Source organism: Triticum aestivum, chromosome 4D (assembly GCF_018294505.1).
Source record: "Triticum aestivum cultivar Chinese Spring chromosome 4D, IWGSC CS RefSeq v2.1, whole genome shotgun sequence".
Classification (NCBI taxonomy): domain Eukaryota; kingdom Viridiplantae; phylum Streptophyta; class Magnoliopsida; order Poales; family Poaceae; genus Triticum; species Triticum aestivum.
In genome coordinates, this window is record NC_057805.1 from 502,997,048 (window position 1) to 503,010,915 (window position 13,868).

At 46.8% G+C, this 13,868-nt stretch overlaps 1 pseudogene; it reads right to left on the reverse strand.

Moving 5' to 3' along the window:
• Positions 1 to 13,577, reverse strand: part of LOC123097165 (KHG/KDPG aldolase-like) — a 98,648-nt pseudogene extending 85,071 nt beyond the window's left edge.
• Positions 13,578 to 13,868: the final 291 nt, after the last annotated feature.

Consider the following 13,868-nt stretch of genomic DNA (forward strand, 5'->3'; position numbering starts at 1 on the left):
TGTCTTCTTGGTTGCTTTGGTCTTCTTGGCAGGTGCTGATGTGGCAGGTGCTGGAGTAGCAAAAGCAGCTGCCTTGTTCCTCTTTGCTGGTCTTGGAGTAGCTGTGGCTGTTGCAGGCCTCTTCCTAGCTATGGCTGGTGCTGATGGTGCTGATGGTGGTGGTGGTGCAACCACACCTGTAGTAGCCATGGTAGATGAAGAGTAGTCCGACCTATTCTCCTGCACATTTAACAAAGCAAATTAGAATTAAACCACCAAGCCTATGAAACAGAAATTTCTTTATCAATAAGCATACCTGGTGATTATTCTTTCTCATCTGCAGTTTGGGTTTCAGTGGAACACCACATGTGGTATATCTGTGACCTTGCTTATTGCAATTGCTACAAGTCACTGTCCCAAATCTTGATGTATCCTTCTTGGCAGGCACCTCAAAATGTCCTTTCCTCCTAGCTGTCTGCTTTTTACCCTTCTTTTCTTTGAATACTGGAGGAGATATGTCATCCCCCATGGTGTGTGGCCAACAATCAGGGCCTGGAACAGGGTATATAATATGCTTGTAGGTTTCACAGTAGAGGGGCTTCTTGAAGAACTCATGGACAAAATCTTCAGGGTGTAGCTTCACCTTCTGCATTGCTGCTATAGCATGACTACATGGAACAACTGTCATATCCCACCTCCTACAGTCACATGTGTAGTTGTTTAGGTTTACACAGTAGGTCTTTTCTGAACTACTTGTAACTTGCCAAATGCCTGGTCCAGCCATATATGCATCACAATATTTTGCCCACTTCTTGGCCTCCTCCAATATCTCAGAGAAAGTGGGTGTGATATCCCACCTACATGCCTCTGTCTTCTCCCTAATCTTCTGAAACTTGATCATGAGTTTTGTCCTCATTCCTTCAAGAATTGTCCTTATGGGCTTGTTCCTAACATCCAGAATCATCCTGTTGAAAACTTCACTAAGATTGTTTACAACAAGGTCTATCTTGCATATAGTATCCATTCTATTCCTGGCCCAAGTATGGACTGGCATGTTGGACAACCACTTCCATGCCTCCTCACTCTCTTTCTTCAATGCTTCCATGCCCAGATCATGCCCATGCTTAGTGAAAGAATATGCAGCCTGGTCTAGATGTTTTTTCAATTCATCCCCTCTAAACCCAGCTGATTGGAAGTTGGCATATATGTGTCTTAAACAAAATCTTTGAGGGGAACCAGGAAATACATCCTCTATTGCATTGAGCAGACCCTGTTCATTGATTTTGTATTAATAACTAGTGAAGTAGAGAAAGCATTACATAGTGCAAGGAAAAGCAGTTAAATCATGAAGAGTAGTTGTACCTTTCGCCTGTCTGACATAATTGTGTAGGGCCCAAACTTGTTGCCACTACCAATTACTGTCCTTAACTGTGTAAGAAACCAAGTCCAACTATCTGCCTCCTCCTTGTCAACAACACCAAATGCAATAGGGAAGATGTTGTTGTTGCCATCCCTCCCTGTTGCTGCCAGGATTTGCTGCCCAGTGCTTAGTTTGATGAAGCATCCATCAAGACCTGCATTTTAAGCCATTAGTGCTTAGTAAACATGTAATGCAATCCCTATTTAAGCACTATACAGACTAGATTTACCTATGAAAGGCCTGCAACCATTTAGGAACCCCTCCTTACAAGCAAACAGACAGTAAAACATGTAATGAAACCTTGGGGTAGGTGCTGGGTGGAGTTCAAATTCCTTTGTTGTCACAACACACCTACTACCAGGGTTTGTGTCCAAAACACACTGCAGATAGTCTCTTAACCTGTAGTATTGTGTCTTGTGATCCCCTTGCACAACATCAACTGCTTTCCTCCTTGCCCTATAGGCCAAACTTTTTGGAACATGTACTCCAAATTTCTTTTTTGTATAACTCAGTATAGTCTCAACACCTGCACCAGGATTGGATCTTACAGTATCCTCAACAACCTTTGCAACCCACTTCATTGTAACCTTTGTGTTCTCTCCACTCGCTCCACAGGTGTGATCAAGATTCATCTTCTTGATGCTAAAGGTTGACTCATGGGCAATCTTAGAAGCAGTAATATAAAACTCACAACCATGCTTTCTATCTGAGCACCAGGCTATGATCCTATTTGGATGATTCCTATGGTACTCAAAGTTCCTAAGTGTCCTAACATGGTAGTTTCTCAATGCTTCTCTGAACTCTACTACATTCAGAAAGCACAAATGAATCCTAAACTGTTCATGTGCATCAGGCCTAGAGGAATCATACCATATTCTCTCCTCCTTCTTCTTCTTCTTCAATTTTCTCTTCCTGCCACAAGGCAACCTAGGTGCATCATCTTCTTCATCAGAAATGCCTTCATCACATGGAAAGCAGAACTCATCAGCTTCTGGCACGAAATCTTCAAACTTTATGTGATCTGGCTCACTGTGTGATCTGCTTGTTGGGCCTTGTTTCCTCACAGGTATCTTCTGTGCCACAGTTTTCACATGATCTGAAGCTTCTTCTTCATCATCTTCTACAGAACCATTTGGCTCCTGCCAAAACTCTGAGGGTTCAGAAGCTGCCCCAAAATAATGCTCAGCCATCTCTTCCTCTTCCCTATAGTGCTGACTTGTTCCTTCACCACCTTCATCTTCTCCCCTAGCCCAAGACTTGTATGAAATTTTCTTCCCTCTGTAATCACCCCTGAAAAAATCAAAATCTGAAGAGGATTTGTCCAACTCATCTTCATCTTGATCTTCTGCTTCAATGCCTTCAATTTCCACTGCCTCTTTTCCCTTGTTGAAATTACAGCTCTGTTGTGTGTTAAAATATGGATCAACAGGCACAAGTGGAGGCTGTGAAGAATTTGAGACAGGGAAAAGGACACCTTCTTGGGAAACACTATAAACAATGGGATCACCAACTTGACTCATTGGAATCTGCTATTCAAGCAAGGTGTGGTCCATGTTTGCATCTGCTGGATTTGGGTCACTAGCCTCTCTCACTGTTATGTTCAATATTTTCTTCTCAGCAAACAAATCTAGCATCTCCTCCACCTTCTCATCACTGTCCAAAACCTCAATCCCCTCCAGCCCCTTACCCTCATCCTTAACATATGACAGATAGGCATCCAACCCATAGCCCTCAAGTTCAATAAGTGCTAACAATAACAGGTAATTCATTTCTGATAAGGAAAACTTCCTTTCCATGTTGTCTCTACCCTGAAAATGCAGCCTCAATTCCCATACTTCGTCATCCAAACTATGCAAAAAAAGAAACAACACATTCAGATTTCTTCAGATTTTCGAGTTAAAAAGTATGCAACAGTTTCACTTGCACAACATATCATCCAAACCTAAACCCTAATTCATATATTGCTTACAATGTATACATAATAATATACCAAAGAAACTAATTCATTAACAATCTAAGAAACAAATCCTAACCCTAGTTCATAAATAAACTAAGAAAAATAATTAAAACAATTCATAACTTACTCCACGCCACCAAGTGAGGAGGCCCACTGGTGCCCGCCTTCTGGATCCGCATGGATGCATTTGGCCACTGCCCTGGCCGCGCGGAACGCCGGCGAGATCTGGACCGCCTGCGTCGGTGGCCCAGACGAGTGCGGGGTCGGGAAACTTGCGCTGCCTAGCCACTTGTTGACCTCGGAGTGAGCACCGCCCTCGCCACTGGCTGTCGCCCCAGGCTCGCCGTCGTCCTTCTTCTTCGCCGCCGCCGTCGTCGGGAGAAACAAAGAGCACGGGGGAAAGGAGGAGCGAGAGAGAGATGCTGCCGACAGCGAGCGAGCGGGTGCGGTCCGACCGCACCGGTCGGTCCGAGTAACGGCCGTTAACGGCCTCGACGTCACGCGCGGTGCTGACGTGGCTTGACAGGCAGGCCCGGACCGTCAGAAAACGGTTCAAAACGCTAGAAACGGGCGATTTGGGTTTTTTGAGACAGCCGACGAGAAAAGTGGTAGGTATCGGTCACAAACAAAAAAGTGGTAGTTTTTTGGAACCCTAGCACGAAAAGTGGTAGTTTTATGCTATTTACTCCTTTTTTGTAAAACTCAAAAACAAGGAAAAAAACAGAAACTGACACTGGGCTCTAGGTTAATAGGTTAGTCCCAAAAATCACATAAAATAGCATTTAAATGCATATAAAACATCCTAAATGGATAATATAATAGCATGGAACAATCAAAAATTATAGATACGTTGGAGACGTATCAAGTGGCTAGGGTTTTCTCCTTGCTTCACTTCCCTTGGAAGCACTCTCAACTGTTGGATGCAGCGAAGATCAACGGCTAACATGTGTTGGACTTATGGACTGATGTTGGGCTGCCAACACACCTCCATGTGGAGGGACTTAGCCCAACAGGAGGTTGCTAGTTAGACACCAACAGAACATAGGGACAATATTTGGAAAAAAATGGTCTAGGAATTAGGGACGATGGATACTAGACAAGGCCACTTACCTATGGTAATTCCTTGCGAAGCAACCATTGGTATAAGAGGAAATGGTTTCTTTAGAGCAGGCATGTACATCTCTCCACCCATCACTGAAACTGGGTACACCTAATTAAAGTAGACCACACAAACAACCTAAGTGTCGGATGCCTATAAGCAGAACAGAAAACTAACACATTATTCATCACAATATAAAGAGGCACATTTTGCTAGTTAGTATGCAACCAAAATGGTCGTAGAAAAGCACACTGTTTAACAATGTCTCACAGAAGTAATCATTTAAATATATTGTAAATGCTCTGATCTGCATCTACTACTACAATAACTACAAGAGGAGGGGTATACGTCCTGAAACCTTAACGACTTTAGCACCAGCACTGCACGCAGATATAACCTGCAAACACCAAATATAGAAAACATGTGGGAATAAAAATTAGGTCATGCTACTCTGAATTGCAGAAATGAATTTTCATGCAAGTTCGTATCGTATGTGGCATGTGGTACAAACCTCAGTTGGTGTCAGCACTCCTGGAATATATAGAACTTCACTTCCGTCAAGATCATGAAGTATTTCCTTAAACAATAAGATTGAAATAATTAATTAACATTTATATGCTGTATAGGATACAAACAGTGCAATCACTAAATCAAATTTCTATTAGATATGTTTAAGTAATTGGAAGCGAAGCGATCGAATTTGCAAATCAAATTATTGACACCCTAAAGCCTAAACTACAAGCTTATAAGGATCTCTGATATCAAATATGTTACATTGACAAAGTGTATAGGGAATGTCCCTAGTGACCACAGACTATAGAAAGGTGTTCATTTCTAGTACAATAAACATCATTGTTAGATCTGTATAGTCTCTTTCTGGTTTATCCCCATTGTGTAAGGGGTTTCCTGCACTTTACCACACATGTATATGTATTGGCCTTTGGCCCTCAGTAAAGTGAGTTGCCCATTCCTAACATGGTATCAGATGCTTAGGTTCCTCTCCCGCTAGCTCCCGCACGCTCGCAGCTCCGTGCCTAGCTCCCCCGTCGCCGGCCTCCCTCTACCTCGTCGCCGGCGCCGGCCACCTCCTCCCTTGCCCCCGGCTCTCTCCTTCCCCGCCGCCACGCCGTCTCGCCCCGGCCTGCGCTGCCCCGAGCTCGGTCGCGGCCTGCCGTCGCTGTCCCGCGCCGCCCCGAGCGCGGCCGCGGCCTGCCGTTGCCACCTCGCGCCGCCCCGCGCCTTCCCGTGCTCGGCCGCGGCCGGCAGCCACCTCCCCGCGCCCGGCAGCCACCTCCCCGCGCCCGGCAGCCACCTCCCCGCGCCCTGCCGCCCCTGGCCGCCTCCTGCTGCAGCCGGTGCTGCCCAGGGCCGGCCACTCCCACGCTCGCCCTTCCCCCCCGCTTCCTCCATCGGGGCTGGATTGAGCCAGCGCGAGCCCGATCTGGATCGGGGTCTCCTGTAGCAGTCTAGTATAGCAGTTGACCAAAAAAAAGAGCTTCTCATGTCTTCTTCGGGCTATGTCGCCGTTCCTCGGTGCTCGGTGATCTTCGATGGCACCAACTATGCCGAGTTTGCGGGGTTTATGCGTATCCACATGCGCGGTCTCCTTCTATATATGGGGTGTTCTCTCTGGCGAGGTCCCCTGTCCGCCTTGCCCTGTTGCTCCAGTGGCTCCTACCCCGTCAGCACCGCCGGTTCTTGCTGCTGATGCTTCTCAGGCTGATCGTGATGCCGCCAAGGCTCTCGATGATACTGCAGTTGATGCCTATGATCAGCAGATGTCAGCCTATTCGAATGCCCTTTCTGCCTATCGTGATGATCTGTCTACTTACACTCAGTGGTGATATGATGATGCTCGTGTTGCTGCTGTTCTTACTGCGAGTGTCCTTCCTCAGTTTGCCTCGGAGTTCATGGGACTTGGCACAGTTGCAGCGATGTGGTCTTATCTCAAGCCAACTCCTCGAGTCATCTTGAGACTCGGGGGCTACAGTGACATGACTCGGGAACTCCGGGTCGTTGGAGGGAATGATAACCCGGTTCCGGAGGCTACTACCATATTGATGAAAATTTAAAGGCCGTCAGAAAATTGCCGGTTCAAAATAAAGATTCCGGTTTAAAATCCGGTTCAAGAGATATCTCTCTCCCGCAAAGTTTTGAAGCTCTCAAATCCGGTTCAAACATCCGGCTCAAGGTAAATTTATATCTTATAAAGCTTTGAAGCTCTCAATATCCGGTTTACAAATTTCCGGTTTAAAAAGAGGTTATCTCTCGCAAAGTTTGAGTTCTCAGGAAAAATTAAAGGGACCAAAGAGAGTCTGTTACAAAGCACAACTCAAATATAGGTACCCTGCTTTAATGACCATTGGGAGATGATCGTATTTGAATTTAGCTTAACCCTTTGGGTGTGACCCTCATCGTATTCGAATCAGAGTCGTTAAATATTCTCATGATCACTAGGGGGCTTCCTGTTCAAACATAGGTCGTATTCGAACCAAAGAGAACATAGCTGTCGGTACCCTCTTGATCGGCACACTGCCGAGCTCACTAGGGGGCTTCTTGATCGTATTCGAATCATAGCTCAACCCCTTTTGGGAACCGACGTGGATCGTATTCGAATCAGCGTCGTTAAACAACTCTCAAGGTCATTTGGGGGCTTCCTGTTCAAACACAGGTCGTATTCGAACAAAAGAGAACATAGCTATCGGTACCCTCTTGATCGGCAACGCCAAAGCCACTGGGGGCTATATGATCGTATTCGAATCTTAGCTTAACCCCTTTGGGACGGTTTTCTGGTCGTATTCGAATCAGAAGCCTCAAAATTTTTGAAGTCTCTTTTTGCAAACAAATTTTTGGATTTTATTTGAAGTTCTTTTGATCATATCTAAAGTGTATATGAGTGGTTTCTATTTAACCCGGCTTGATTTTCGATGATAAATCGCCAGCTTATGACAATCATCATCTATGTGGAAGTATTGGCTTCTAAAGGATTGGGTTATCGCCCTTACTGCACAGGTCATGTAAACCGGCAGTACAAATTCAATATCACAGTGGTTATATGTGAGATATTATGACCCGCCCTATGGTAAACCGCCAAGGGATTTTGTGATCTACTTGTGTGCAGGATAAAACTACATTTGGGTGGTTACCCATCCTGGCTTTTGATATTAAGTCGCCAGGGCGTATGTTGTTTAAACTCTGTGCATGATTTGCAGAACTGTGACTTATATAAATGCTTAAGTTCAAGCTCATCATTAAAATTGATGCTTCAATATGATTATCCGTTCTGGATTTTCTCCAAGGCTATAAGCCGCCGGGTTCTAAAAATTCCGGCTTATAATGGAGGCGTATTAAATCGCCATCGGCCAAGAGCCGCCGGGTAATTAAACTCCGGAGTTAATTATCAATAGATGAGGTATTCAAAGTCGTTGTGGCGCAATGGCTATTATTTTATCAATGTATATGATTTATTCCACAATGGAAGGAATAGTCCCGAGTCGCTGCAGGCTTACGACCCGGCACTTGGGGGCTACATTATTCAAATTGAGATCACATCAAATATGCAAGTCCCATGTCACTGCCAGCATGCACCATGGCACTTGGGGGCTAATGTAAAGTCATTTTTTGACCAACTTATTGAAGACCCGACTCATCCCATTGTAATGAGACGGCCCTTGGGGGCTACCAATTGGTCCTGTCAAAAGTTCAAGGTACACAAGCATTAATCCATTATATTGAACTGTCCACTATTCAGTTGGTAGAGTACAAAGCTCTTAACCTTGTGGACGTGGGTTCAAGCCCCATGGTGGAGATTGTATTATATGATGTTATTATCAATAAATTATATACAAAGTCCCAGCTCAGTATTATCTTACTAAGCCGGCCCTTGGGGGCTACACGTTGCTGTTCAAGTTTACATGGTTATATCTACAAAGTACCTGCTCATTATTGCATAATGACCCGGCCCTTGGGGGCTACACTGGTTGAAGTTTTCATAAGCATAAGGCAATTACATGTCCCAGGTTGCTGCAAGCATGACAACCCGGCACTTGGGGGCTACAGATGATATGCATATAAGAGAGGAATAACTTCAAGTTCTCAGTTTTGAGCAAATCTGGTATTATATTATTATCGGAGAAATCTACAAAGTTTATGACCCGGCGTCATCTTAAGATTAACCCGGAATCAGCTACATGACCCGGCGTCATCTTAAGATTAACCCGGCATCAGCTACATGACCCGGCATCATTTGTTTATAACCCGACAATTTTGGCAGTCATAAATCGGCAAGATCTACATCTTTAAGCCGGTTGAATATCAGTTGAATATTTGAAGACCAATATTTTTGTCAAGTCAGAACATTGAAGGCCAACTCAAATGGATTATTTCTTATAATATTTCTCTACAAGAGCCAATATCAGCAAATTGGTTATGAAGCTGGCCTATTGACCCGGAATTTTTAGAAGAAGTGCCTGGATTTTTTGCATTGGCAAGGTTTGGACATATCTGTTGAAGGAGATTTGCTATAAGATCTTGAGTATGCATCCAGGAGGAAATGACAAGGACTTAAAGATGATCAGGTGCCGGTTCAGGAAAATATTTAACCCGGAGCACAACCTATCAAGTTTGTTCTTGTATTTATTTTACAGGATCAGTTTAACATGGATAAATCCAAATTAAATTGGGGGCTAATGTCGGGGATATACCCCGCGGTATGACCCGGCCGGAAGTATGACCCGGCCGGGCTTGGCGTTTTCATTGGTAACCCGTCGTGGTGGCGACTCACGAGGTGGGCGACTCAAGGATGGCCCTAACGGCGGGTCAGGTAGAAGACTAGGCCCAAGGCCCAGAAGGCCGGCTCATGTTATGGTGGGCCGGTTTACGAGGAAAGGCATAAGGAGTTTTCCCTTAAGGGGGCAGACTAGGATTCCACTTGTAATAGACTAGTCCTAATCCTAATAGGACTCCACATGTAACCCGCCCCTTCAGCTTATATAAGGAGGGGCAGGGCACCCCAAGAGGGACAAGAAACAATCTCTAGGTCTAGACACCGAGAGCCGGTTCCCGGCGACTCTCCCGTGATCATAATGAGACCTAGCCTCAAACAGCATGTAGGGTTGTTACCGGATGATGTTTCCCGGGGCCCGAAGCTGTCTAAATCCTTGTCTTGTGTTGCGTCTCTCGATTCCGATCAACCCCTCTCAAGCTACCGCATAGATGCATTGGCCTCACGACTAAGTCCTCACACTAGGACATCTGCCGTGACAATTCCATGACACCTCCCCTGGTTCATAACCTCCGTGCTTAGCCTCGCCCCCCGCCTGATCGCTACTCTCCTGATCGGTACGGTCTCTTTGTTATTGCTGAGCCCACTTCCTATCGGACTGCCATGACTCAGCCTGAATGGCAGCTTGCGATGGCCGAAGAGCTTGTTGCCCTTGAGCGCTCTGGCACATGGGATCTGGTTTGCCTCCCTTCCGGTGTCCGTCCCATCACCTGCAAGTGGGTCTACAAGATTAAGACTCGCTCTGATGGTTCTCTTTAAGCGCTACAAAGCAAGCCTTGTGGCCCGTGGTTTTCAGCAGGAGCAGGGACGCGATTATGATGAGACATTCGCTCCTGTGGCCCATATGACCACTGTTCGCACTCTTCTTGCTGTTGCTACTGTTCGTCATTGGTCTATCTCTCAACTTGATGTTCAGAACGCTTTTCTTAATGGCGAGTTGCGTGAGGAGGTTTACATGCAGCCACCACCGGGGTACTATGCTCCTGACGGTATGGTCTGTCGACTTCGCTGCTCCCTCTATGGTCTTAAACAGGCCCCTCGCGCCTGGTTTGAGCGCTTTGCCTTTGTGGTGACTGCCGCTGGTTTCTTGCCCAGTGATCATGATCCCGCGTTGTTTGTTCACACATCTCCTCATGGTCGGACTCTTCTCCTTCTTTATGTTGATGACATGATCATCACTGGTGACGACTCTGACTACATTGCCTTTGTTAAGGCCCGCCTTCACGACCAGTTCCTCATGACTGATCTTGGTCCTCTTCGCTATTTTCTTGGGATTGAGATCTCCTCGACCTCTGATGGCTTCTACATCTCTCAAGAGAAATATATTCAGGATCTTCTCGCTCGAGCTGCTCTCAGTGATGACCGCACCGTTGTGACTCCTATGGAGCTCAATGTTCAGCTTCGTGCCTCTGATGGTGACCCTCTTCCTAATCCCACTCGCTATTGTCACCTCGTTGGTAGCCTTGTCTATCTTGCTGTTACGCGTCCTGACATCTCCTATTCTGTTCACATCCTGAGTCAGTTTGTTTCAGCCCCCACCTCTGTCCACTATAGTCACCTCCTCCGTGTTCTACGATATCTTCGTGGCACGATCTCTCAGCGCCTTTTCTTTCCCCGCTCCAGTTCTCTTGAGCTCCAGGCTTACTCTGATGCTACCTGGGCTAGTGATCCCTCTGATCGACGCTCACTGTCTACTTATTGTGTTTTTCTTGGTGACTCTCTTATTGCTTGGAAGACAAAGAAACAGACTGCAGTTTCTCGCTCGAGTACAGAGGCTGAGTTGCGAGCCATGGCCATGCTGACGGCTGAGGTGATCTGGTTACGGTGGTTACTTGAGGATTTTGGTGTGTCTGCTGCTACCTCGACTCCCTTACTGTCACACAGTACTGGTGCTATCAGTATTGCGCATGACCCGGTGAAGCATGAGCTCACTAAGCACATCAGTGTGGATGCCCACTTCGTGCGTGCTGCTGTGCAGGATCAGACTCTCGCTCTTCACTATGTGCCCTCTGAGTTACAGTTGGCTGACTTCTTCACGAAGGCACAGACTCGGGCGCAGCATGCCTTTTTCCTCTCCAAACTCAGTGTTGTTGATCCACCATGAGTTTGAGGGGGGGGGGGGGGTGTGTTAGATGTGTATAGTCTCTTTCTGATTTATCGCCATTGTATAAGGGGTTTCCTGCACTTTACCACACATGTATATGTATTGGCCTTTGGCCATCAGTAAAGTGAGTTGCCCATTACTAACAATCGTTACAAATGCAATAGTACTGACTCTTACCATGACTGTGCCAGGGTTTTTTGGTAAATTTAGAGCTTGCAGAGGAACCTGAGCCAGGCCCGCGCTCGTGAGAAACTGTGCACCAGCTGTAATGGCTTTCCTTTGCATCGTCAGCATTTAGGACTGTACCAACCTAAGTACAGAGTGCAGAAAGATCAGAACGTATCATACTATCATTAGCAACTTAACACTGTTGCTTATAGTTAGCATAACTGGGGTTGCGAGGGACAGCTTTGATGGAGTAGTAAATTGTGAGCATTACACTGTTACTTACAAAAACAGTGGTGCATTGCCACACTGACACGATAAGTTTGAAAGTTCAGATGTAAAAGCTGTAAAAACTTTGGTTATCACTCACGATGGGAACGGGCCGACCCGGCCCTGGCCTTGGACCTGGCCCTCATGGTCTCAAGGCCAATTTATGAGGCCACGGGTCGACCCATTTTCAAAAAACCGGTGGCCTTGCTGGCCCAATGGGTATCTCGGGTCGGCCAAATTCTAGTTCTTATCTTGTATCTCAGGTAATCAGATATGTCAATTTTTACTCAAAAACAAAATCAGATGTGTCAATTAAAAAAAAGGTAATCAGATATGTTGCAGCTACGGGTGCATGCATACGGAAGGCCGCGCTCACACGCACCTGCTGCGCGTACTGTGATCCGCCCGGCCCGGCCATGTCCGCGTGCACGACGCGGGCCTGCCAGCAGATCCGACATGCATGCACGTTACACATTCAAAGGAATTAAGCCCGCGGGCACTAACGAACTAACGACTCCACTGCAATAAAACACATGCCCAAGTAACTAGCTGCTAACTCACGCCTCGAAGGTGGGTCGACCCTGCTGACCCATTGGGTCAGTCGGTGCCGGCTCCACTGACCCAACTATGGTTCGAGGCCGATCCACACGGCCCATTGGCCTCGATTTTTTGGGCCGGGTCAGCAATCCGGCGGGCCGACCCGGCCCATTTCCATCCTGAGTTATCACGTTTTTAAGATTATATTGAAAGTGAGCAGGCTTGATGCTATAAAGCAGTTAGCTGTTAGCTGACAAGCCATATGTTCAGGCAATGATGCAAAAGCCTATGACGTAATGCCAGAGACTCACCCCAAATGTCGAAGAAGGGTAACTCTTGCGAAGATCCTCACAACCTGCTAGAAAGTTTATCAATCAACCAAAAGTTAGCAAGCAGCAATGATAATGGTAAAAGGGCAAAATAGCAGAAGTATGCTGAGAAAGACCCACCTCTAGCACTCCAGGAGTTGACATCACAATTTCTAGCTGAACAGCATTGCACATGTTTGTTAGCACCAGAAACAGGAAATGAAACACCGAAACAATGCTAGCGTGTAAGAAAATAAAGTTTAGCATGGATGGCTTCCCCTTTCACCCTTTGCAGGCAATAGGCAAGGAGATCACCCTACTAGTCTACGTGCCCAACAAAACCAAAGAATGCACCGGAGCAACTGACTCACCACGGAGACGCCCCCACGAACGGCCGCATGGGCTGCCTGCATCCCGTCCCGCGGCTGCAAGGGAAAGCCAAGAACAAAAGGGTCAGCCAATCCAGGCCTCTGCTCCGGTAAGGCCAATCGCCGAACAGGTGGCGGGCAGCATGAACCGGGTGAAGCCGACCTTTTCCTTGCTCTTCCGCGCGGAGGCAGGCGATGACGCGTGAGCGTAGTATGGCGGCGAGTGCTTTCGGTGGCAGGCGATGACGCGTGAGCGAGGCTGGGAGCCAAGAAGAGGCAGTTGTGCTGCGGCGACGAGCATCTTGGTTCCTATGGGCAGTAGAGTTGTTGTCAGATAAAAATGATAAGCTCGTCTCTACTCCGTTCCTCTCGAGCTTGTAAATCTGTTTTTTCCTGGGGGAATGGCTACATGCAAGTCGTCTGACTTTTATATCTAGGCCAGTAGACCGTTTCAGACCGTTGGATAAAGATTTTATGGCGCATAACTCTTCTTCCTCGGCAGACCGCCGCACGGGCCGCCGGCCGAGCCGCCAGCTCCCGCCCTCCTTTGAGTTTCTTCTCCGGCGAAGCCCCACCACCGCCCTCATCCTGAACCCTAAGATAATAGATAATGGGATGATGACGGCAGGTCCCTTGATTTTTTTTCAAAACTATGACGTATTTTATAGCAAATTCGGAAACTATAGCAAAGAGTAGAGAAAACTCAAAATTAGCACCCCGTCGGCCACGCGTGGGCCGAAAGGGGTGTTTTCGGCCTCCCCTTGGCCGAAATGGACTTTTCGGCCATGCCTTGGCCGAAGAGGTGCGTACCTGGGCCGAAAAGACCTTTTTGGTCAGGAGTAGGCCGAAAAATACTTTTTGGTCAGGAGTAGGCCGAA